The 25,488-nt window shown below is 32.2% G+C and overlaps 1 protein-coding gene across 4 annotated transcripts in view; it reads right to left on the bottom strand.

The window, feature by feature from the left end:
* Positions 1-25,488, bottom strand: part of LOC127729435 (discoidin domain-containing receptor 2-like) — a 150,372-nt gene that overhangs the window by 97,635 nt on the left and 27,249 nt on the right. For 3 of the 4 annotated variants that reach the window (XM_052237265.1, XM_052237263.1, XM_052237262.1), the window contains exon 2: positions 2,507-2,554. The gene's annotated coding sequence lies outside the window, so the exon portion shown is untranslated. Of the gene's footprint in view, positions 1-2,506; positions 2,555-15,478; positions 15,548-25,488 lie in introns of those variants that run through there. The other variant, XM_052237264.1, reaches the window with a different exon arrangement.

Raw genomic sequence — 25,488 nt, forward strand, 5'->3', positions numbered from 1 at the left:
AGGATTTCCAGCTAGTTGACAGTAAACTTACATTGTCAAAACATTGTTTTTGCTGCATTAAATTTGAAAGAAACATGTTTAAAGATATTTTCTTTATTTCTTTTCTGATTATTTTCTATATCAAGCGACTCAACTGAGAATGCTTTTTCTCAGTCAAGTAGAAAGTACATTTGACGTAATATGCCAATGTCACTGATGTTGCCTAGGAAAATGGCAATAAACAGATTATCTATAAGACTATCGCCCTTCGATGAGATTTAAGCTGAGAAACTCCATCTCGTTTTCAAAACTGTATATAATTTGTAAAAAACATTGGTCTTTGAAGAATTATCAATCAAAATAACATAAGCAGTGCAGTGTGAAAGTAAGGCATTGAACTTTATAAATCAGGATTAAAGCAAAGAAATTCAGAATCTCCTTAGTGACTTTTGTGAGTAAGTTACAAGTTGTTATTTCAGGAAATTCGTTAAACAAATTATGTTACCAAAATTGAAAATGTGAGATTTAATTTTTGGGTAACCACTATCCTGTCCCAACTTTCACAATAGCATCGAATGAAACAATGAATCTTTAAAACACATGAATTTATAAGGACTGATGAAGCACTTTTTAAGAACCCCTGCCCATGACTATAATGTCTGTAACAGTACAAAGTCAGTCATGATAAGTCAAGCTGTTAGGATGAGATCTATGCCAATGTCCTAATTAAGAGTTGAATGCTTTAGATGGCAGAATCTCCAACACCTATCTATCTAATTTAATAAATATTCTGATATGTTATCCCCCTTTATCACAGAATGATGATGATCTATTGTTGTGTAGAGAGAAAAGGTGATTGACCAATCAAACTTATCTTTACTAAATCATAATTGACCAATAATAACAGGGTTAACATATTCTGTAACAAACTGTCTGTCAGAGATACAGGGAATGATTTACGTGATAAAAACTGGAGACTTTAATGAGTGGTTTATTCATAGTCACAAAATTAAAGGTTGAATGTCTATGTAATATAGGATTGTACTTTAGAAGAATTACATTAAGGTTTCTATTCTAAAGGGATCTTTTCATCACAGTCCATCTAAATCTAATAATGCCTTGGAATGCTCATTCTGTATCATCATAAAAATTTTCTATATGTCATGCAGCATCTGAATTTCAAATTAAAGGAAATTAACCAACAACTGGTTAGCTTGTTACGATTTTAGTCATTTGTTGAAGAAACCATTGTTGACCTATCTGTGCCTTTTGCTTTTTGTCCAGCCTGCGACTTTTGTCGCAAAAGCGAGACATAGCGATCCTACATTCCTTCTGCATCGTCTTCATACGGCGGCGTCGTCCACAAATATTCCCTCTGTGGTTAAAGTTTTTCAAATTTTGATAACTTTCTTAAACTATCCTAGATTTCTACCAAACTTGGACAGAAGCTTGTTTATAATCATAAGATAGTATCCAGAAGAAAATTTGGTAAAAAAAAAAATCCTGTTTATCCGTTTTTTACTCATATATGGACTTACTTTTTCTGCCAGTTATCATAACATTCACTCTGTGGTTAAAGTTTTTCAAATTTTAATAACTTTCTTAAACTATCCTGGATTTGTACCACACTTGGACAGAAGCTTGTTTGTGATCATAAGATAGTATTCAGAAGTAAATTTTGTTAAAAAAAAATCCTGTTTATCCGTATTTTACTTAGAAATGGACTTAGTTTTTCTGCCAGTTAACATTACATTCACTCTGTGGTTAAAGCTTTCAAAATTTTAATAACTTTCTTAAACTATCCTGGATTTGTACCAAACTTGGACAGAAGCTTGTTTATGATCAATAGCTAGTATCTAGAAGGAAATTTTGTAAAAATTTATTTCCTGTTTTTCCCTTTATTACTTATAAATGGACTTAGTTTTATTCCAGTTAACATTACGTACAGTCTGCAGTTAAAGTTTTTAAAATATTTATCACAGATTCATAAACCTTCTTGGATTTTTACCAAACTTGAACAGAACTTCTTACAATCAAAAGATAGTATCTAGAGGAAAATTTTTAATAATTTTTTCCCCATTTTTGTTGAGCCTGCGACTAACAACAAAAGTAGGCGAGACACTGGGTTCTGCAGAACCCTTATGAATTTTTTGTTATTGTTATGTTGATGTCTCATTTGTTTTTACCCCCTAAGCTTCACCTTAATCATAAGTTAAACCATAATTATCCAAAATTTTCTATTTGTACCTTCAAAAGTATATATCTGGAATCTAATTAATTAATTGCTTCAGTCTAGGCTGTCTGAATATGGCTCAATCAATAAGATAATGTCATTAGTCTGAACAATCTCCATTTTTCATTATCTTAGTGGATAAGTCAATGCTGGACATTATTGAACTCTGAACTTTTAATATGCAGCTGACAGTAAACTTACTGTAAGACACTGATATCCATTTACTGCTTAAAATAGGTAAAACAAAAATAATAAGTCCCTTATATCATTGACAAGTAGCCTTAATATTAATACCTGTTTAATCCATTCTTCTGTGCTCATCTTTGTCTAGGTATCAATGCCCTGAAAATAGACAATAACATTTTTATTTACTTCACAATTAACGAAATTCCACTAATGGCCAGATACCAATCTTCTTCAGGTAGAGTATAAAGCAGCTCCTGTTAACACACACATTTCTATGAAATACCACTTTGCAGACACCATCAGTTTTCATGTTTGAATTGTTTTGCATTTGTCATGTCAGAGCCTTTTATAGATTGCTATACAGTAAATTGGGTTCAGCTCATTGTTGACGGCTGTATAGTGACATATAGTTGCTAACTTTTTAAAGGGGCACTAGCTGTCAAATTCATGTTCACCGATTTGACTCAAATTCTCATATTTGATTTATAACAATGTAAAACATTTATCCAAACTTTTAAAAGTCTAAAAATAACATTTAACAGGACATGGGCATGATAACACATAGCTTCGTTTCATGTGTATTTTAGTCTAGACACCATCTAATTAACTATCGAGTTGACCTCCAAAGTCATCCGATGACCATATAAGCGATGTAAACATAAATAAAGATATAAATAGATTAAGCGAACTCATGCTATTGGATTTTTCTAGGTCTGTTTAATTTCATATTATAGATTAAAAATATATGTTTATCATCGTTTTTACCTGTATAAGAATGATTTTTTGTGGATCGGATCAGTCAATCAAATGATTTACCTTTGTTTCACGTTCAATGTTGACATTTTTTTCCTTTAAATAACTTTACACATACAATTCACGTGTTATCCATCTCTAGCTAAGGGGTTAAATTGAAGTTCACATGAATATGGATTCAATGAGGTCGAATTATTCACTTGCAAGTGAATAATTCATCATCAATGTTTCTTAGCTTATTTTGACAAAATTGAACCATACTCGACAGGCGGCTAAAAGCGAATAATTATTTCACTATTTCACTTTCATTAATGATTGAACAAAAAAAAATCATATATTAGATTTTTTATGTATCTCGTAGCTAGTGCCCCTTTAAGTCCTTTTTGTCTCTGGTGGAAAGTTGTCTCATTGGTAATATTATACCACATCTTCTTATTCTTATATAGACAAACAGTGGGTTTTCATGCACTATAACTAATGTGACCTTGAATATATCTATAGAGTGTTTTGTTTTTAGAAGTCTTTGACCTGCTTGTTGATCAAAATCTTTTTTAATCAAGCTCATAAGAAACTGACAAATGAACTTTGGTAAAAGAATATATAATTACCCAAATTCCTTATTTGTTATGCATCTATTGTCAATTAATGTACACTTAACATCATCTGACATTAACTTTGTAATATATTTCTTATATATCATATTACAAAGTCAATGTGCCTTAAATTCAAATAAATCTGCTTCTAACTCACAATTTTTCAACTAATTGAAACTTTCAAATTCACATTAACAATAGATAATTAAACGACTTAAAAATGGTAAAATTGATCTTTTGTAATTACTATACAGAGGAATTGGAATACTTAATGTTAATAAGTCCTTTTTTATGTAAAATTCAAACCTTTTTTAAAATTCATATCTTGTTTTGTAGCTTGCAGACAAGGTTGTTTAGTGACCTTGATAAATTTGTTTTGCTGTGCGGGTTTCCTTGACGTTCATCGCACAACTCTTTTTCTATATTGAGCATCACAAATTTAAGTAATAGAAATTCAAAATGCCTGTATGATGCATTTAAAATTATATTCAGCATCTTAAGGCCTTTAGTTTTCTCTTTGAATTGTTTTACACTTGTCATTTCAGGGCCTTTTATACCTGACTATGCGGTATGGGTTTTACTCAATGTAGAAAGCCATACGGTGACTTAAAGTTGTTAATTTCCGTGTCTTTTGGTCTCTTGTGGAGATTTGTCTCATTGGCAAACATACCACATCTTCTTATTTTATATTTTGATTGATTGATTTCGAGGGTTAACACCACTTTCCATACATTCCATAGTGGTTAAGTCACAGTGGTGGAAGAAACTGGACTGCCCATCAAAACAAAATGACCTTGTACAAGAAAGGGAAAATCTTAATAAAATGATGGTAGAAAAAAGAAGCAAAATGAAAAAAAAATGATATGGCTCCATGCATTCACCAAGGGTTCCTGTTATGCTGGTGACCAAATCTTTGGAAGAAAAAAGAGCAACTTTAAGAGCCTATGAACTGAATCGCCTTGAACAGAGGTCAACATTGCCTGGTGAGTGGCAATCTTACTTTTTACCTATAAGATCTGTCATACATACTCAGCCCACAAGCCAGAGAACACTAGTTACTGGGGAGGAGAATTATTTTATAATAATAAATGCAAACTAGAAAATTCTAAATTATTTGAGTGTACTCACTGCTTTTGACAAAAATCACTCAAATTAAAGAAAAATCTACCAACTGTGTTACCTCAAAATATGAACAATCATTTTTTATTGGGGTATTTAATTTAATTTAGTTTCAACAGCTTTAGAGTACGTGGTTTCAACTTGGCCAAGCCACTACTGTAATCTTTCTATTATGTAATTTCTGTTCCCTACTTGCGTGAAATAATTAATTGAAGAAATAAGTTGGAAAGAGGGACGAAAACAAACTATGGAAAGAAATGTATGATGACCAACACTAGGGTTTATATGTGTAGACAACGAAAATGAACGTGGAATAAATAAACTCCGTTTAACCCCGCCGCATTTTCAAGCCTGTCCCAAGTCAGGAGCCTCTGGCCTTTGTTAGTCTTGTCTCATTTTTAATTTTAGTTTCTTGTGTATAATTTGGAGTTTAGTATGACGTCCAATATCACTGAAGTAGTATACATATTTGTTTAGGGGCCAGCTGAAGGAGGCCTCCGGGTGCGGGAGTTTCTCGCTGCATTGGCTGTTGTCTGCTCTATGGTCGGGTTGTTTTCTCTTGACACATTCCCCATTTCCATTCTCAGTTTTATCATCATAGATACCAGGATTGAAATTTTGTATTTGCGCCAGGCGCGCTTTTCGTTTACAAAAGACTCATCAGTGACACTCGAATAAAAAAAGGCTAAAAAGGCCAAATAAAGTAATTGAAGAGCCTTGAGGACCAAAATTCCTAAAAGTTTTGTCAAATACAGCTAAGGTAATCTATCCTGTGTTTCACCAAAAACTTATGGAACAAGCTGAAGTAGCTTTACACTTTACCCATTTGGATGAAAAGAAATCACAATTTGCTGGTAACTTGTTACAAGTATCCTGCCTTGTATTTATTTAACCACAAATTGACTTTCTGGTCAGATTGTAAAATTTTACACTATAAAACTAATTATGATAAAGAAAACATCTATTACTTTTCTAAGATTTTATCATGTGTCAAAGTTAATAGCAACTTTCATTTTCTCAAATTTACATCTTCTCACTGAATGGTTTGAATGGCTAAAAGGTTGTTTTAAGAAATATAAATTTCTACAGAAATTGTAAACATTAGAATCTTAAAGTGTTGAATAAGGTCCTTTGTATCAGCATTTTCAAATTAAATTTTAGTTTTCAAGGTCATGAACAACTTTATGATTTGTAAAATAATAAAATGTTTAGAATAATGCCTTGTTGAATATAGTCTATGTAACAAGTTTTTTGTAACATGCTAAGCAAAGTGACAAATTTTGAAGAATCACTAATTTTTAAATGTTTTGTGAAAACTACAAAACACAAGTTTTAAGTATGTTGTGTTGTTACACCACTGTCCCAGGTTAGGGGAGGGTTGAGAGCTCACAAACACATTTAACCCCGCCACATTCTTTATGTGCCTGTCCCAAGTCAGTTATTTTTCATGTCGAGCCTTTTATAGCTCACTATACGGTATGGGTTTTTCTCAATGTTGAAGGCCATACGGTTGCCTATAATTGCTTACATCCACTTCATTTTAACTTTGTAGGATAGTTGTCTCATTGGCAATCATACCACATCTCCTTATTTTTATAAAAATAGAAGATGTGTTATGATTACAAATGGGATTACAATCGATCCACCGAAAACTAAAGAATAAGGATATCAACATCTGAAGGTCATCGTACACAATGAGCAAAACCATTCCATTAAAGTAAAGCTATAAAAGGCACAGGGATGACAAACCCAAACCAAACTGCATACTTGAAGAATACTCATCACTTAAGCTTGCTGCATGCATACTGCAAGAAAGCATCATTATTTTTTTTATTGCAAGATGCACACTGCATGCTTACAATTAATGCCTGTAGTTTAGGTTTGGGAATGCAAAACAATTCAAAAGAGAAAACAGCCGGATTTAAGCTATGCATCTTTAGAGTTTTTATCACCAAATTACAAGTGAGTTGTTAGATTGAAACTAAAAATAAATGAAATAGACATAATAATAAAGTCTGAAATGTAATCAGTAAAAAACACTCAAAAAACTTAAACCTCATCTAATAAACCAATAGAAAACAATAGAAAACATTAATCATTTCATTACCGAATTATTATGTCCTTATAATTCAAGTTGTAAAATAAATAAGATATATTAACTAGCCTATTACTGTACCATTTAGATGCATACAATACAATTTAACACTACATCTCTTTCTAAATCTAATTTACCCTCTGTACTTATTGCCTATGTAATTACACAATTTTATGCAGCGCTGCCAAACAAATTAAATTTACTTTAATTATATAACAATCTTGCCTCAATTCTGTCTTTGCTGACCCAAAGTATTAAGTTTTATATAGAAATAGAACTTTTCTACCAAATTTCATTGAAGTCAGCTGATTAGTAAAACAACAGGTGCCAAACAGTATTGAAAGCCACTTCATAACGCAAAATACAACAGTGACGTTTTTTAATCAGTTCAGCTCCCCGTCACAGAAAAATAAATAGTTCTTTGGTGAAGGGAAGGAATTTTTTTTTTGCATGATTTAACAAGAGTTTTAGCTGTGTTATTTCCCTAAAGAAAAGTCAACAAGTTTTACATCTGAAAGTCCCGTCAGATCTATTTACAAATCTGATTTTACATTAATGATGAAAATATCAAAAGCCAATAGCAGGGTGATGGAATCTGGATTTTTGTATGATTACTTTAACAATTGGCGTCATTAAAAAGCCATCCATCTATGTTATAATCTGCTAACTGATTCAGCCGTTACATTACTTGACATTGCTGAGGAAATCGTTGGACCCATGATACTCCCTACCAATATCTTTAAATAGTCATTTAGATGGGAATTCATTTTTGATCGTTGAGCATAGTCCGAGAATGCCAGAGATCACACTATGCAGCTGGCTGTGGTTTATATACAAATGGGAAAAACATTTGTGTTGTGCACTGAGGAGATGACCTTTCAAATGTTTCATTTTTCCGCAATACACAAATTTACATAAAACTGACATTTCTTCAGAAGTTAAAACCTCAATAATTTATTGTTTAGACATTTAAATTTCCGGATTAAAAATTTATTTCCTATAGAATTTGGTTACATCATTCTTAGCAATTTAGTTTTAGTTTCCTCTCTGTGAAAACAATTTCCAGGTAATCACCCTGCTATTATCATCAATTTTATTATTGGAACAATTTGCTTCTTGCAATCTTTATAAGTTGCATTTTATCAAATAAATAGATAGGATATTTCCACTTTTTCTTTCTCTTTTTTGGGGGGGCATGGGGGGTTCGGGTGATATGGCTAAGGATGTCACAATTTTAAGAAAAATTATATTCTCAAGTTTGGCTATTTTTTAATGTATGATTATTTTCATGAAGAAGATATGAATAAGAAGATATATGTATAGACTGATAAATCTGTCTCAAATATGGTCGGTAGGTATCAAGACACTGGGACTCTAGATATATATACATTGTATACTCAAATGTGTAAGAATATATAAGTATTGGGTAAACAGGAAGTTGATGAGCTATTAAACATGAAAACACATCCAAAGCTTGATACAAAATGTTAGGAAGGTGATCTGTAGTCTCTAAGAAAAATGTAATGAAAATGTTTTGGAACAAGACAATTGTAAAGATATATCCCCCCTTTTAATATATATATATACTGAAAGGTCGAAATGAAAACTTAGAAAAGAGAAATGCTAAAATAAAACAGCAGGAAAATTTATTCGCTAAAAATGTAGTAATTGATGTCTACATGACTATTTGTGGTCGTTGGGTTGTTGTCTCATTAATGCATGTCATACATCAACTTTTGTTCTTTTTTATTTAAAAAACTTGAAGTGAGATAATGAGTGCAAGTGCTATAGGCTGTCAAAAAAACACCAAGCTGGTGTACATAATCAATTTCAATACTTATTTTATCATCCATTTTAAGTGAACTTAGTTCAAATCAAAACAGATTACAATAAGTTAAGTTATAAATGTATTTAAAATTCAAATTACAGAAAGAAAGTTAGTTTAAGTGCAGATGCATTACATTAGAATCCATTTACAAGAGGCTTCATCTATAAAATAAATAAATACAGAAGTTAAAATACACCATTGTTATATCTATTGCCTAACACAGAGTCACGGAGTACAAATTTATTTAATATCGGATAAAATTTTGTAATGTCCTGTACCCAATACATAGATAATTATTTATCAATTTCTCTGCCATTTCTATTGTGTTTTTGTTATTGCTGCCTGCCATTGACAGAATATACCTGTGAAAGATGTCACGCTGAGAGGACAATAATATGTGTTTTGATGATAACGTGAGCCATTAGACATGAAATGACATCAGCTCGACCTATTATTTATTAACATTGCGTGTTGTATATTTCAAATCTACCCTTATTTAACATAAGCCATTAGACGCCTTGATGCCATGCATCAGCAGCTACTATTAGATTAACCTGAGCGATTACGATAAAAATAGGCTGCAGCGTTGGGTACTAATTAAACAAACTTATTGATTCCTTACATGTTTGATTATTTTTTCCTGCTGATTTCCTTTCCTGTAGAAAATAGGATCAACAACTATTTAAATGAACATCCTAATTGAAATACAGCGTCAGCAAATAATGAAAGCCTCATTTGAATACAGATTAAGTCAACCGTATGAAAGTCCTGCAGTTAACTATTCCATTTCATAATTTCCCTTTACCCTTGAGAATATAACAGTTTCAATATACGTCCCAATGAGACATATAGGTACAAGTCAATCTTTTGTCTATTTTCTAAACTTAGTCCCAAAACACCAATTTAAAAGTTTAATCTATGTATATTTTCTATACTTACTCCCTATAGCATCTATTAAAAATCAATATAGAAATGAAAAATATGAGGTAAATAGAAATAAAATAAAATAGAAATGAAACAGTTAATATCTCAAATAGTTAAAACCCTAATCTTAAATTTTAGCCTTCAAGATATGAGCATTTACCATTAATTCTCTGTACATTTTCTATTACTTGTATGATGAATGTCAACGAGGTTGTGATTAAACTTTGTGTTGTATTCACTAACAGTAAAAGCCAGTGGCAGGCCTAGGGGGGAAGGGGGGTTCTGAGGGTTGGAACCCCCCTTTTTTTTATGATCAATGCTTTAGAATGGAGACATAATGGTTGGAACACCCGTTTTAAAAATGGCTGGATCTGCCCGTGAAAGCTATATCAATAACTCACTGTAGACAAACTTCCAAAAAATTTTCAGGTTTCTATATGTGGGGTATATAACTTAAATGAGACAGAAAAAAAACAAAAAACAAATTCTGATTTTTAATTTTAGGTTAAATTTTCTATTTACATTTCAACCTTAAATCGAACGCTTCATCTTAAAATCTATTGGTTCAACTTTCTATATTATTCATATTCATAAAGGGATATGTCATTGTTATGAGGTGACTGAAAGAGAAAATATATGCAAAGTATCTACAATTCAAAAAAGATAAAAAACTGATGATTTTTTGCCTTTTGCAGCATGAGCAAAGGTATTATATTTAGTGTATAAGTTAAACATACAAAGTAGATTTTTTTCACCATTTTGAATTTTTCAATATAATAAAATTAGAGTTTAACTTTTGATCATTTAGAGACAAACCTCTGCACAAAAATTAAGGTTGTGAACACCAACTGACCACCCAGTTTAAATCAAGGTAATACAGGTAACACCAATCTTGCATGCTCATTTCAATAAAAAAACAAACATTAACACACAAATGAATTTTCAATCATTACGACTTCCAATGAGAATTAACAAGAAATAAAGATTATTACTTGGCCAAGGTCAGTATAAAATTCATTAATTAAATTCTGTTTAAACTACAGTTGGCATTGTGGAAACTGATTCAAATCCATTAAAAACTTCAGCAGTTTAACAAATATCAATTATTAAAACTAATTAGACAAGTTTAAAACCTCCTTTGTGAACCTTACACACGAAAAATCTTAATTACCGACTTATTCTTCCATAAAACCAACATCCGTTTTTTTTCCTAATTTACCTAGCTTACGGCTTTGGTAATGATCATACGATTAGTTACAAACAACGAAAAACTCATTTCCATGACAACCTGGTGGTAATTAATTGACGATGACATTAGGCAGCTTTGTATAAAGGATTTTTCATTTCTTGAATATTAGATAAAACGATTAGTCCCCCGTTTTGACACATTGACTACAAAATGATTCATTCTTCTTTTACTAGCCAAGATAGTATGCTTTTATCAATATGACATCATTTTTTTTATACAATTTTGTTTCTAAATGAACCCATCTAAGTTTCCAGGTAATGATTTTCTTCAACATTCTCACAAATGAAATCAATGTTTAAAAAAAAAATACATGTGGTTATGTATGCATAGTCAGGAACCTAACTATTAATGGTCATCTTTGTGTCTTAAGATTTTCTGGTATCAATATACCTTTAATGCCTTTCCATTAAACACAAACTTCCAAAATTAATTTATTCTCTGGAAATAAGGAATAAAGTATGGATGTTCACAAGTTGAATTTCTTCAGATATATTAAAAATCAAATCAATGGAACATCTTACAGTAACATGGTCCCTAAGAAAAACTTTAAGGCTTTGGTTCTATGACTGACTGATTACCAAAGAATCATTTTGAAGGTACTGTTTGGATTTATTGAATATTACACATTTTCACTTCAGCAGAAAAAAAAGGTTAAATCGAGGCAATGCCACTGCTTGGATTGATTGCTGTCTGCTGAACATCTAGCAGTAAAATATTTCGTGCATATTCAGGACCAGAATGACACTGTACTGTACAAGTGATAGGCTGAATAGTACTATCTACTAAATTAAAAAGTAGTTTTCAGCCATTAAAGTTTTTCCAAAGCAGCTACTAGCATGAAATATTTTTGTTTAATCAATTTTTTTTAAGTATCTCCAGTATAGGATGTCTAGATCAGGGACTGAGGTGAAAATACTGTGCTGTTTATATCAATGACATTAAATAAACAAAGTACAAAATTCGTGCTACTGTGGTTAAGACATACTGGCCTCATGTAGACTAAAAACTCGCCTCTGATCAATCATCATGACACAAAATGTTTAAAGCCTATATATCTTCCTAAATCTTTGGTCAGTTTAACTGACAGCAGTTATTTAACTCAATGAAATCTAAAACTCTCAATTTATAACAAAAATATCCCGTTAATTGAAAATGGTGATTCAGCAAATTTAAAGTGATCTAAAAAATAAACACAAAAAACTTGGATCTTTTCTTCATGGAATTCAGCACAACATGCAATGTCAAAGATGACAGCCTCAGTTTAAAGTATGATGAATGGTGTTAATACAACTGAATAACAAAAGATTCAGTTTGACTTTGAACTTCCAGACACTGATTTACAGTAAATAAATTGATCTTATTTTAAAAATAATATTGTCTTTGATATAACACCAATGAATAAAATGTTTAATGTATATATATATATATATATAAAATGTTTAATGTATATATATATATATATATATATATATATATATATATATATATAGTACCAAATATAGAAATTTCCTGAGAATTGGATGTAAAGTTCTAGGATAAAGTGAGGACAATATAAAAATAAGATGGTATGATTGCAGCCAATGAGACAACTCTCCACCAGAGACCAAAATGATGTAGAAGGTTAGCAACTATAGTTCACTGTACAGCCTTCAATAATGAGTAAAAGTTAATAAACTGTTAACACAGAGACATGTCTCGCCTTTTAGTTATTTTGATAATGCAAATGTTGAAATTAAAATAGCAATACTTTAACATGTAAGTTATGCAAATATTCAAAGTCAATGAACCATGACTGAAGGTGCATGGCTAAACAATCTCCATGGAAATGAGATGTGCCAATGCTAATACAACTGCATATCAAATACCATTGACTTATCATAAGTCGTTCCCTTTAAACAAACCTAAACACAAACATTAACTTGTAAACTATGTAAAAGTTTTCAAGTCAATGAACCATGAGGGGGTGGGGCTATATAATCTCCATGGAAACAAGACTTGCAAATGCCAATAAATTTACATACCAAATATCATTGACTTGACATTAGCGGTTCATCTTAAACTTATCTAATCACAAACTAATACATGTAAACCAAGCAAAAGTTTCAAAGTCAATAGACCATGACTGAGGGGGCAGGGCCAAATAATCTCAAAGGAAATGAGATGTTCTTATGCTTAACATTGGCCTACCACTAGTGGTTCCCTATAAGCTGACCTAATCACAAACTAATACATGTAAACTAAGCAAAAGTTTCAAAGTCAATAGACCATGACTGAGGGGGCAGGGCCAAATACTCTCCATGAAAATGAGATGTGCCAATTCTAATACAACTGCATACTAAATATCATTGACCTACCACTAGTTGTTCACCATAAACTAGACCTAATCACAAACTAATACATTGTTGACAGCACCACCGCCGGAAACAGCCTACCTATTTTGCTTTTTGACTCTGTCAAGGTAATTATCGCATAGCAAGCTATAAAAGGCCCCAAATTGACAAATGTAAAAAAAAAAAATCATACAAGAAAAATAACTTTAGGCATTTAACTGCCCTACATTATTGACATGTAGAAGAAATTATTATTAATCCCTAAAAACTATATTCATGTCTGTCATATTTGTTTTTCATAAATTGTTTTGTTAGAAATTAGGCTGTCAGTTTTCTCAATTGAATTGTTTCATATTTTTCATGTCTGGGCCTTTTATAGCCAACTATACGGTATGGATTTTTCTCATTGCTGAAGGCCGTACGGTTGCCTATAATTGCTTACATCCACTTTATTTGAACCTTGGTGGATAGTTGTCTCATTGGCAATCATAAAAATTTCGATTACATGTAATCGAAAATGTCTTCGATTACAGATTACTGTCGATTACTGGAAAAATGTAATCAATTACAATCGATTACGATTACAGATTACAATTAACCCATCCCTGCATAAAACATCTCCTTATTTTTATATATATGAATATCCTTTTTTTTAGCATTGAATCTTTAAGTGTAATGCCTAATAAGGATAACATTAAATAACAAAAATATTTGCTGAGACAACAGACCATATATATATATAAAAATTTAGAATTTTTAATTGTTTCATAAAAGTCTGATAAATTATTTAAAAGTTTTTTACAATTTACTTTAACAGAAAAAGTAAAAGTATACAAGAATTTCACATAATACAAGATTCACTCCTGTAAATGGGAGATAACTCTTTAAAAAAAAATAATCTTTTAGTTATGACATAATCATAGCAGTCCACATTAGTTACTGCACATGTGTCAATAACCTAAAAAAAATATACATCAACAGCATCATTAATTATTGTTGATTAACGACTTCAATCAATAAGGTTTGCTTATTATATATATGTATATATAGACTTTAAATCTATATTGGTATCTATTATGCATCATTTCTGAAATAATTCGTCAACAGATTTGCTGCAAACTAAATGTATGTACTAAGGAATGAATGCTATCCAACAATGTATCATTTTACATCCAACCTATTCATCTGACACTACTGTTTAGCAGTGAGCCAGGATTCCATAATAACTAAGATTGAAAAGAATATCAGAAACTGCTCTATAAACAACAATATACATTTAATTTCAAACAAATGAAACATATAAAGAATATGATAGGAATATAAGGTTTTTATAAGGATTGAAGAAATTCAAGGTCACATGTAAATCATTTTTATAAGGACTGAATAAATTCCAGATCACATGTATTCATTTTTATAAGTATCAAATGAATTCTAGATCACATGTCATTCATTTTTTATAGGGATTGAAAAAATTCCAGATCACATGTATTTCATTCTTATAAGGATTGAATAAATTCTAGATCACATGTATTTCATTCTTATAAGGATTGAATAAATTTCAGATCACATGTAATTTATTTTTTGATACTTTCCTTGTGCATACTTAAGATTATACCTCTATTTCTTAGCAGTCTGTGGTATTTAAAAAAATGTCTTTGATGTTTAGAGGATTCAAAATATATACATTAATACAATAGATATAGGCCGTTATAATTATTACAAGACATTAAAGGAATAAAAGAGAATGGATAAATAAAAATAATACATAAAAAAGACACAAGTATTCTTTCACATGGTTAGAAATAAAATTTCCAATACTGCAAAGCAGATTCAATACCTCAATGTTTGATATGAAAATCAATAAACACTCTTCAAACATCTAAACATGTGCAAAGGTCGATAGATCATGTTGAAAACAAACTCAAAAGTTTTAATATTACATCTGAAGAAATGGCCTCATGACCCCACTTTTTCAATAACGTCATTTTGTCACGCATATTGTCTCTTTAGAGTTAACACATCAAACGACAGTTTCGTCAAAAAGTGGATGACCTCTGAACTTTAAAATCTCCACTTCACACAGTTTTCACAATATCACCTCTGCATAAAATCAATTTAAGCAAACATAATTCACATCAGAAAGCTTGTTATATTTATCAATGTAACAAAAGTTTGCACTGATGACTTACCGCTTTTGCAATTCACCGAACAGGAAGTGTGTACAATGAATCTCCCTGTCGATCTATCGGAATTTCATTAGAGTGATCTGGCACCTTCCTAGACATCAAATAATGTGAAGAAATCAATAACAATCATTTCAAATAACAAATTATTGATCACTGATACGTTTTATAAGACATCAAAACATAATAAAAGCAGCAAACATCTGTATGACCTTTACAAATAATTCCTTTCATGCTTTTACCAATTTTAGAGGGAAAATTTTCATGAATTTATAATAGAAGCTGTCACAATATGCATTTAATTTTTCCAACAAAACCATAAATGTTTTACCCAGGGGATTCCATACAAATGCATTTTTATTGTCTTATGTATAAAGAACTAGTACTGTCACAATCAGTTTATATGAAACCATTATATCAAAATCTAGTCCAATGTCTTTACAAAAAGAAAAATTACTGAATAAAAAAAGTCTAAAATTATGTAAATAGCATCTGATATAGTTGGTGTTACCACGGAAGTAATATTGAAAGGAATAACAACGTCGTCACTTCAAAGGTTTCAACTGCGTTACTGCCCATCTTTCGATAACTCGTTAATTGGTTTAATATATGGCATGGTAATTGACTCTCGGCATGTGATAGATCAAATCACTGACACTTTTCGGTCCTTTTTGTGTTCCTGGAAAATTACGAATAGACCAGTTGTTGTGGTATATACGTACGAAGTAACCCGAATAGTTCACTTGTTACATTCCGCTGCTGTATGCTACCGAATAGAGTCAGTTGTTCAATGCTGATTTTAGTCTATTTTTCCTATTTATGTCTTTTTTTATCTTAATAGTTTAGGCCAACAGTTATCACATATGGAATTTAAGAAAAAGGGTGGATCATTTTCAATTTTAATATTTAAAACCAGTTAATTAAGAAGCCATTTCTGAAAGTTAAGAAGATGATTGTACAAAAAATATGTTTCGACCCCCTTTAATTAAATACGAATAATCCAAGTCTTTCGTGTATACCAGGCAATTTAAATATTCACAATTTTAAACGTTTCTATTCTTTAATTTGTACATAAACTAATTCATATAAAATAAATTTGCGGTTAGACAGATAGCGTTAAGCTCATTTTGTTTGGTTGATTTTCTTTTTGCTGTAACGTGCTACATTAATATTAGTATTCAATTGTAAACACTTTTTTAAAATAGATATAAATTTAACATGTTTACGAACTTATCATCCCGATTTTAGTTGTCCAGTTTCAATAATGTAATCAATTACTTGAAAGTAAATATTTTTATAAATCTCATAAACTTGGCACATTTCTACAGTAAAATATTCTATGTCTACATTTGTCTACATTATTTTGTTCAACATCATGTGAAACCTGATTGCTTCATCGTTATTACCTGTTTTACTCGTGATCCGCTTTTAATCGGAAAACACTTTTATATCAGTTTAAAACAAACAGTTAAAAGCAAAAATATGCAAAAATAAATATAATTGTCCATGTTAAACTGTTGTAGTTTAAACAATTCTAGTCCGTTCTTTACATCATTCAATTTCTTTCTGAAGGTAGAAGTTTTATATGATACAGCGCATCCTTGTTATTAATAAACTAGGATTTCCCACAGGTGATTTATAATTATCGGACTCGATAAAATCACGTGACTGATAAGAAATTCCAGATGCCATTTTACAACCGGGGTATCACAGATAGTAACCAAAGGGGTCTTACCGCTGAGACTATAATTGGATAAAATCATATAACTTTAATACAGAGCTCTGCATGCTATAAATATATACTAATTAGTCGTTGTTATTCGTTTTAAATATTACTTCCATGGTGTTACCATGGTGAGAGAAAATACAAATGAAGGACGAGGTGGCAAGAAAAGAACATTGCATATTATCAAATTCATAATACCAACATTTCTTAAACAAAAAGATACCACTATATCATGATATCCATATCACAACATGCTTGTATACAAGAGTGTCTTGAAAATGGTTTATAACTATGCTGACAAAAAATACATTATAAAACAGGCAATTATTCAGTGGTTGAAAGTCCTCAACTTCCTTGTCCAGAAAAAATGTATTAAGGTGAATAACATAATTGTTATGGGACCAAAAGCTTAAACAACTGACCAGACTCCTTAAACCTTGCACATTAACAGCTACAACAACTAACCAGACAGATAACCTGGGACATTAACAGCTTCAACAACTCAACAGAAAGCTAACTTGGGACATTAACAGCTTCAACAACTCACCAAACCACTAACCTGGGACATTAACAGCTTCAACAACTCACCAGACAGCTAACCTTGGACATTAAAAGCTTCAACAACTCACCAAACAGCTAGCCTGGGATATTAACAACTTCAACAACTCACCAGACAGCTAACCTGTGACATTAACAGCTTCAACAACTCTACAGACAGCTAACCTTGGACTTTAACAGCTTCAACAACTCACAAGACTGCTAAACTTGTACATAACAGCTTCAACAACTCACCAAACAGCTAACCTTGGACATTAACAGCTTCAATAACTGAGGTTCCCGACCTGAACCATTAACAATAAGAACACTTACAACCATTGACAATTAAGGCTACTGACCTGGGACAATAACAACACTTACAACCATTGACAATTAAGGCTACTGACCTGGGACAATAAGAACACTTACAACCATTGACAATTAAGGCTACTGACCAGGGACAATAACAACACTTACAACCATTGACAGTTTAGGCTCCTGACCAGGGACAATAAGAACACTTACAACCATTGACAGTTTAGGCTCCTGACCAGGGACAATAAGAACACTTACAACCATTGAAAATTAAGGCTACTGACCAGGGACAATGAACACTTACAACCATTGACAATTAAGGCTACTGACCAGGGACAATAAGAACACTTACAACCATTGACAATTAAGGCTACTGACCTGGGACAATAAGAACACTTTCAACCATTGACAATTAAGGCTACTGGCCAGGGACAATGAATACTTACAACCATTGACAATTAAGGCTCCTAACATGGGACAATAAGAACACTTACAACCATTGACAATTTAGGCTCCTGACCTTGGACAATAAGAACACTTACAACCATTGACAAGTAAGGCTACTAACCTGGGACAATAAGAACATTTACAACCATTGACATTTAAGTCTCCTGACCTGGGACATTAAGAACACTTACTACCATTGACAATTAAGGCTACTGACCTGGGACAATAAGAACATTTACAACCATTGACATTTAAGTCTCCTGACCTAGGACATTAAGAACACTTACTACCATTGACATTAAGGCTACTGACCTGGGACAATAAAAACACTTACAACCATTGACAATTAAGGTTCCTGACCTGGGAAAATAAGAACACTTACAACCATTGACAGTCAAGGCTACTGACCCGGTACAATAAGAACATTTACAACCATTGACAATTAAGGCTACTGACCAGGGACAATAAGAACACTTACAACCATTAACAATTAAGGCTCCTTACCTGGGACAATAAGAACACTTTCAACCATTGACAATTAAGGCTACTGAGCCCCTGCATACAGAGTATATATCTCCCAATTGATACCATATTCCAGGGCTTGTATTTCCTCTCATGATTTCCTTGCTCACAAGGAAGCTATTAAACCAAGAGTTCCAAATGGTGAAGTTGAAATCATCACTTAGTAAATTTTATGGACGCCATCACAAGTTGGTTGACCATTATGGAATATCTGTTTCACAGATGATAGCGGATATGTTCCTAATGTTGTAACTACAATCCTGTTCCCTTTTCATGAATTTGACCTGCTGAATTAGACTATTTACCAGGTTTGTACTAACATGAGCAACACGACGGGTACCACATGTGGAGTAGGATCTGCTTACTCTTCCTGAGCACCTGATATCACCCCCAGTTTTTGGTGGGGTTCGTGTTGCTTAGTCTTTAGTTTTCTATGTTGTGTTTTGTGTACTGTCGGTGTAGTGTGTCTGTTTGTCTTTTTCTTTTTTAGCCATGGTGTTCTCAGTTTATTTTCGATTTTTCGAGTTTGAATGTCCCTCTGGTATCTTTCGCCCCTCTTTTAAGGCTTCTGACCTGGGACAATAAGAACACTTACAACTATTGACAATTAAGGCTCCTAACCTGGGACAAAAACAACACTTACAACCATTGACAATTAAGGATCCTGACCTGGGACAATAAAAACACTTACAACCATTGACAGTCAAAGCTACTGACCTGGGACAATAACAACACTTACAACCATTGACATTTAAGTCTCCTGACCTTGGACATTAAGAACACTTACTACCATTGACATTAAGGCTACTGACCTGGGACAATAAAAACACTTACAACCATTGACAATTAAGGTTCCTGACCTGGGAAAATAAGAACACTTACAACCATTGAAAGTTAAGGCTCCTGACCCGGTACAATAAGAACATTTACAACCATTGACAATTAAGGCTACTGACCAGGGACAATAAGAACACTTACAACCATTAACAATTAAGGCTCCTTACCTGGGACAATAAGAACACTTTCAACCATTGACAATTAAGGCTACTGAGCCCCTGCATACAGAGTATATATCTCCCAATTGATACCATATTCCAGGGCTTGTATTTCCTCTCATGATTTCCTTGCTCACAAGGAAGCTATTAAACCAAGAGTTCCAAATGGTGAAGTTGAAATCATCACTTAGTAAATTTTATGGACGCCATCACAAGTTGGTTGACCATTATGGAATATCTGTTTCACAGATGATAGCGGATATGTTCCTAATGTTGTAACTACAATCCTGTTCCCTTTTCATGAATTTGACCTGCTGAATTAGACTATTTACCAGGTTTGTACTAACATGAGCAACACGACGGGTACCACATGTGGAGTAGGATCTGCTTACTCTTCCTGAGCACCTGATATCACCCCCAGTTTTTGGTGGGGTTCGTGTTGCTTAGTCTTTAGTTTTCTATGTTGTGTTTTGTGTACTGTCGGTGTAGTGTGTCTGTTTGTCTTTTTCTTTTTTAGCCATGGTGTTCTCAGTTTATTTTCGATTTTTCGAGTTTGAATGTCCCTCTGGTATCTTTCGCCCCTCTTTTAAGGCTTCTGACCTGGGACAATAAGAACACTTACAACTATTGACAATTAAGGCTCCTAACCTGGGACAAAAACAACACTTACAACCATTGACAATTAAGGATCCTGACCTGGGACAATAAAAACACTTACAACCATTGACAGTCAAAGCTACTGACCTGGGACAATAACAACACTTACAACCATTGACATTTAAGTCTCCTGACCTTGGACATTAAGAACACTTACTACCATTGACATTAAGGCTACTGACCTGGGACAATAAAAACACTTACAACCATTGACAATTAAGGTTCCTGACCTGGGAAAATAAGAACACTTACAACCATTGAAAGTTAAGGCTCCTGACCAGGGACAATAAGAACACTTACAACCATTGACATTAAGGCTCCTGACCAGGGACAATAAGAACACTTACAACCATTGACATTAAGGCTCCTGACCAGGGACAATAAGAACACTTACAACCATTGACATTAAGGCTCCTGACCAGGGACAATAAGAACACTTACAACCATTGAAAGTTAAGGCTCCTGACCAGGGACAATAAGAACACTTACAACCATTGACATTAAGGCTACTGACCTGGGACAATAACAACACTTACAACCATTGACAATTAAGGCTACTGACTAGGGACAATAACAACACTTACAACCATTGACAATTAAGGCTCCTGACCTGGGACAATAACAACACTTACAACCATTGACAATTAAGTCTCCTGACCTGGGACAATAACAACACTTTCAACCATTGACAATTAAGTCTCCTGAGGCAGGACAATAAGAACCCTTTAATCTATTGACAATTAAGTCTCCTGACCCAGGACAATTAAAACACTTACAACCATTGACAATTAAGGATCCTGACCTGGGACAATAAAAACACTTACAACCATTGACAGTCAAAGCTACTGACCTGGGACAATAACAACACTTACAACCATTGACAGTTTAGGCTCCTGACGCAGGACAATAAGAACACTTAAATCTATTGACAATTAAGTCTCCTGACCCAGGACAATTAAAACACTTACAACCATTGACAGTCAAAGCTACTGACCTGGGACAATAACAACACTTACAACCATTGACAGTTTAGGCTCCTGACGCAGGACAATAAGAACACTTAAATCTATTGACAATTTAGTCTGAACCAGGACAATTAAAACACTTACAACCATTGATTGACAAGGCTACTTACAAGAAAGGTCATAATAACTTTGAAGATTTCTGAAAATGAACATCTGGATTCAATTGCTCTAGTGGTCAGTAGAATAAACTAATAGCTTGAGAAATTCAAATATAATATGTTATTTTTGAAAACATCAAATGTGATAAGCTAGTACTTATCTACAAAAGAAAAATAAGTGTAAATAGTGATACCATTTTTTCTTAACAGATGGAATAGTTATTTTTCTATTTCCCCCAGACTCTTTCAAGATATTGGGAGAACTTTCAATGTGTTCAGTGAATTAAGCCATGCACCAATGTGCCTCATATACAAATAAAAAGTCTATGACAGAAGATAAAATTGTTAGCACAGATAAAAATGCCCCAAAAAATCAACTCCAAGGTCATATGAAGGTTGAGATGATATGCATATCATTTCTTTTGGCATTAATATATGGAACTCTAAACTTTCTTCCACATATTTCAGGAAAGTACAAATTAAGTCTTGTCCATCCAACAGTTTAAACAAGAGTGCACACACACAAGTCTTGCCTGCTTTACTGGTCATGATTTAATTTTAAACATATGTTTTACTACAGCACCACAACAGGCAACTAAGAAGGCTCAATGTTGACCAATGAACCATGAAATTGATATCAAGGTTAGAAGAACTCTGCCAGAATAACATTTACACCTTACAGTCATTCCATATACCAAATATGATTGACCTATTGCTTCTAGTATCTGAGATACTGACTTTACCACAAAATCTTAACACTGAATTGAGGTAAAAGGTCAAATGAACTGTGTCCAACAGACATGTAGACTTTTCAATGATTCTATGTACCAAAAATCACTCTTATTACTCAAAGTTAGCAAGAAAAACCTGTTATAAAAATCTACAGTTTTGTTATCCATGGAAATAAGGTCAAGGACAATCCACTAAGGTTAATAATGCCTGAATCATTTTTGATCATGTCAAAAATCTCCAAACACTGGAAAAAGACTATTATAGTTATAAATTTTAAGGATTTCAATTAAACAACAATCAATAAAACATTCACATGTGGTATATTTTCTAATTTTATACAAAATGACATAGACCAATACAAAAATTAATAATCTAGATACTTTAATAATTCTTCTTTTATTGAGGAAAAAAAAGATGTGGATCATTTAGGTAATTAAGAACTTTTTTTTTTAAATTACAATTGTAATACTGTAAATTCAGAAATTATGCAAGGTTTTTATTAATGTGAAAAATGCGACTGGGTGAGTATCGCAATAAAAAGAACTCACATTCTGATATCCGATACATATATCTGTATGCAGCTTTTCCTTAAAAATTTATCTCGCATTTTTGTGCATTCTTCAAAAATCACGAGAATAAATGCACACAATCATTTCTGAATTTACAGTAATTAAGACCTTTTCTATTTAACCAAAGAAATTCTTTAGAATTGACAGTTTTTTATTACAAGTTGCAATGACCAATATGATTAATTGGAATAATAACTCTGCCATTTCTGCACTTATGTAAATAAGAACATCGCACCATCTGTAATGTGTCGATTTTCTCACAGGAAATTCGTTGGAACATTCACAACACTTTATTGGCTGTTTTATTGATTCTATTAATTCCCTTCTTCTAAAAATAAATACAATTGTAAAAGAAAAAGCCTTATGAAAACTGGCATGTCAATTATTTAGAATTGGATGGTACTCATGGAGACAACACATCTGTATTGAAATAATAGTCAAATAATTAACAAAGTCATATAATATCGTCAGAAATATAACATTTGCTTCAACAAAAACATGGCTATTAAGTACTTAAAGGTACAGTTCTAATCAAAATTATGGAAGTCAGAAAAATTTATAGATTTGTCAAATTTCTAAACAAAAAACAGTTTTGAGTAAAAGACTGTGCCAGGAGTACAATTGCTTGACAAGTCAGTGAGAAAATACAATGTTTAAAGATTTAACATATGTTCTTCCTGATGAACAAAGCAATGTTTAAAAAGGTCATCTGAGATTAACTCATGAACAAAAATCACCATTCTGGCTATTAGTGCCAACTTGTCTTTGCTTTGTGTAATAAGCAGAGAAGCAATTTTAAAGTGTTTAGTTATAACCATCAAGTGAACAAACCAACAACCTTTTGCACTTAAGGATGTAGTTTAGGTGAAATTAAAAAATCTAGAATTTAAAATTGATATTATGAGTCAGAAGAGTATTAGTTAAGGAACAAAATAAGCTAAAAATATTGATAGGTTATGGAATCCTTTTTGAGATATTTGATTTAAAAAAAATGGCAGGAAAGGCTGACTCACGACTTTTACCTTATATTTAGCATTGGCATTATTTGGGTCTCAAATCGTAAGATAAAAAACCTAGAATCTGCTTAAATCTAGATAATGACCTTTTTATGAGCTATTGAAGTTTTCTATGATAAGAAAAGTGTGTGATGCGGAGCAAAATATTTTACCCTGTATCGTAGGAAAAAAACCAAGGAGTCCGAACATCTGACAAAAATTTCTAAACCTGACCGGACTACAACCTTAAGGCAAGCAAGTTATCTTGAAACTTTCTGAATCTGTCAGATTGACAGAATTACAATAGGGGTACGACTGCATACATTTTTCTGAAGAATAGTACTATATATATTTAAAGCCGAATATTTGAAAGCCAAAGATGTGAAAGAACCGAAACAATTGAAAAGTTATATCAACAAATGGGACCTAAAAATAATAGAGCCAATACATCTAAGGTCGACTTTGCTTGAGGAAGTTGAAACTTTAGTTTCTTGATAATTTATAAATTCATAAACAGACAATTTAACAAAGGTTTGTTATAAATCATGTACCTAAGTACTGACTACTGAGCTGATGATACTCTTGGGTACTGATAGTCCACCACCAGCAGTATCCACCCAGTGCTGTAAAAAATGAAAACAACGATTTATAAATTTCATGCTTCTGAAGTGCTTTTCTGAATTCAACTTCATCATTAAATGTTATGTGTAATTAAAACCAAGAGACAAAATGATAATGTTTTCTAGAGTATCTATAAGTTCAAGCTTAAAACTATCCTGTTCTCTGTATTTAAGTTGAAATTGTCTTGGAATTACTATACTTACAAACCTTAAAATGTTCATCTAATATAATGGAAACAAAATTAATACTCAAGATGTAATTTGTGTGTCTCAAACCACATCAAAGACCTAATATTGTTCAAAACTCATTACAATATAAGCCCATAGCAATAGAAAATATTATGGATTTGAAAAAACCAAAATGAAACAAAGTCTGTTTGCTAATAAAATTCTTCTTAAACCTAAGAACATTGTGGCATGGTTTTATCTTTCATATTAGCAATGAATATTTCATAGAAAAGTCAATAAAAGCTAAAATTGTACTCCAGTTTCTTAAAACTGACATCAAATATCTTGTCTCATAAATCATTCATTAACAAAAATCAGAAATCAACAAAAAACAACAAAGAGACTTTCTCCATTTACTAACCTGGTAAAATTTATAGCTTTACTTTGCTGCAGTTCTTAAACATAACCTTCTGCATCCACTAATGTTATTTTGATTAAATCCGTAATAAAGAGCACCAATAAAATCCTCAGAAACAGGGATTTTTAAGCCATCAACTATTTATTGGCTAATAAAATGTGCATTTGTTGGTTATCATGTTACATTTCTAAT

This window comes from Mytilus californianus, unplaced genomic scaffold (genome assembly GCF_021869535.1).
Source record: "Mytilus californianus isolate M0D057914Y unplaced genomic scaffold, xbMytCali1.0.p SCAF_2, whole genome shotgun sequence".
In the NCBI taxonomy this organism is placed as follows: Eukaryota; Metazoa; Mollusca; class Bivalvia; order Mytilida; family Mytilidae; genus Mytilus; species Mytilus californianus.